This window comes from Rattus norvegicus, chromosome 6, assembly GCF_021556685.1.
Source record: "Rattus norvegicus strain SHRSP/BbbUtx chromosome 6, alternate assembly SHRSP_T2T, whole genome shotgun sequence".
Taxonomy (NCBI): Eukaryota; Metazoa; Chordata; class Mammalia; order Rodentia; family Muridae; genus Rattus; species Rattus norvegicus.
This window is the reverse complement of record NC_141539.1, coordinates 131,355,452-131,358,066: the sequence shown is the minus strand read 5'-3', so window position 1 is coordinate 131,358,066 and position 2,615 is coordinate 131,355,452. Positions and strand designations below refer to the sequence as shown.

The 2,615-nt window shown below is 43.3% G+C and overlaps 1 pseudogene; it reads left to right on the top strand.

Moving 5' to 3' along the window:
• The first annotated feature begins 1,961 nt into the window (after window positions 1–1,961).
• On the top strand, window positions 1,962–2,306 carry LOC148005455 (large ribosomal subunit protein eL21 pseudogene; annotated as a pseudogene).
• The last annotated feature ends 309 nt before the right edge of the window (window positions 2,307–2,615 follow it).

Genomic DNA, 2,615 nt, shown 5'->3' with positions numbered 1-2,615 from the left:
GAGCACAACTATTTTCATTCTGTAATTTAAGAGTATAAAATATACCTAACACCCAGTCCACCATTTTATCAATTAAATAGAACATTTAGTTACCTATTCCAGCTTAAGGAAGGTTTAAAATCCATGGTATATCCTTTTTATTTCTACCAAAACAGGTGCACTGTGAGATCTCCTATTTCTCCTGGTGTCTGTCTGACAGTGATGTCTGTCTTCCCTATGTGTGTTTTCTAGGACTGTTATCAGAAGCTAAGAGCAATTTTATCACTTAAAGCAAAAATGTTCTCTTTTGAGAAGCCAGGTATGGCAGGACGACTTCTCTCTTTGCATTTTCCACTGTCTAGGAGTTTCCAAGAGTTCCTAGGCTTGCGGCTGCATCACTACAACCTCTGTCTCTAGATCTGCCTGGGTACTGACTCGTGTCTGTTTTCCCCTGTGTGTCATACAAGGGCCTTTGCTCTTGTATAAAGACACAAATACATAGTCTAACAGGGCGCCCAACATACAGCTTTTCTGGGCCACGTTAGAAGAGAGTTGTATTGGGCCACACGTTTATGGCCTCATCTTCTTGGGATCCTTAACTTAAAAGTACATCTGATAGCAGTCCTATTTAGAAATGAGCTACTGTTCACAGGCCCTGGCAATGTGAATGTAGCCTACGCTGAGAATAGAGGATGTTTACCCTAAACCCACTGTCCATCTTTCTTCTCTGTTGCTGATAAACATTAGCTGAGCTGGGCTGAGCTAGTGATCCGCAGGGCAATTATCTATTCATTTCTTATCACATTGATAATGCAGATGAAAAAAAAAAGAACTCTTCACCAATGGACAGCCAGATGCGCCTGAACACCACATGCCCGGGACTCATGGCGGTCAACCTGACTTCACAAAGGATGTTTTCTGTTTGTTTGTTAGTTTGTTTTGTTTTGTTTTGTTTTGTTTTAGTTTTTCTTGAAATATTCTCATTCATCAATCCCTTCCTATTTCCTAAAGCCAAGGATAAGCCATAGGCTGAAGCAGACACGGTCCTCACTCCAAGGTGCCCCACCATTCCTGATCTTGGGAATTAAGAATCCCAGTTTGCATATACGGCCTTTTATCACTTCGGAAAAAATACATAAGACCAACGATTTTAGGGAAGCAGTAGGAATACAAAATGGTTTTTCTTTGGATAATTGCCAAGACAAAAATAGACGCAATCTAACAGTGTATGTTTTCCCCTATTGTCTGAGAGAATGCGTGCTGTGGGTGGGGACAGGCTGTTTTCCAGGATGGAACCTTCGTAAATATCATTCTCCTAACACAGAAATATCTTTGCTGTGCTCCTTAAAAGGTATTATCTTTGTCCTCCTTTGACTTTGGTTCACACGCCTGCTCTGAAATGGCACAGGCCCTGACCCTGATGTACACTCGTGATTACTGTATGTGTTTCATGCTTGAGTGCTCTCTATCTCACTTGGACATCTGTCCTGTAAAAGCCAAGTACCATTGACATAAACTCAGTGTCTTCTACTTGGCCTGGTTCAGACAAGAGGTAAGTGGGTGGGCGGATGGGTGGGTGGACTGGTGGATGAATGAGTGGGTGAGTAAATGAATAGGTAGGTAGATAGGTGGGGTGGTAGATAGATGGGTGGGTGTATGGATAAATGGGTAGACAATCATTTGAGAGTTCAAGAAATCTTAATGGCACCATATGAAACAACACTGAGTCAAACCCAGTCCCCTCCTGAGACCCTTATCTGCTACTGTGAATGGGTCTCACGAAGGAGAAGGCATAGACTACAGTTTAACCTAGAAAAGCAAGCCACCAGTCATCATCCGGTAACTCACCAAAATGATGAACACAAAAGGAAAGAGAAGAGGCATGCAGTATGTTCTCTAGGCCTTTCGGGAAACCTGGAGTTGTTCCTTTGGCCACATACATGTGAATCTACAAGAAGGGTGATGTTGTAGACATCTAGGGAATGGGCATTGTTCAGAAAGGAATGCCCCATAAATATTACCATGGTAAAACTGGAAGAGGCTGCAGTGTCACCCAGCATACCATGGGCATCATTGTAAACAAGCAAGTTAAAGGCAAGATTCTGGCCAAGAGGACCAGTGTGCAGGTTGAGGACATCCAGCACTCGAAGAGCAGAGACGGCTTCCTGAAGCGGGTGAAGGAGAACGACCAGAAGGAAGCCAAAGAGAAGGGCACCTGGGTTCAGCTGAAGCGCCAGCCTGTGCCACCCAGAGAAGCGCACTTTGTGAGGACTAACAGAAGAGAGCCTGAGTTGTCCAAGCCCTTTCCATACAAATTCATGGCTTAGTGGGAAAAAAAAAGAAATAAAGGACCGGGACTGCAAGGTGTTTTCTTTAGGTTGAAGTGTGTCTTCTCCCTAATTTTCATTGTCTGTCTTGTTCAAATTTTACTAATTGTTCTTCTAAATGATATTGCTTAGTGTGCATAAAATATACTTTTGATTAGAAAATGGCCAAATATTTACAGAGAGGAGAGAGAGGAGAGAGGAGGGGGGAGAGAGAGAGTTGGAAGAGTAAGGTTGTCATCTGTTGTGCTAGCCCATCAGGCAGCTATGGAGGGAGGAAAGCAGGGTTGAAACACTCTATTCTCACCAACC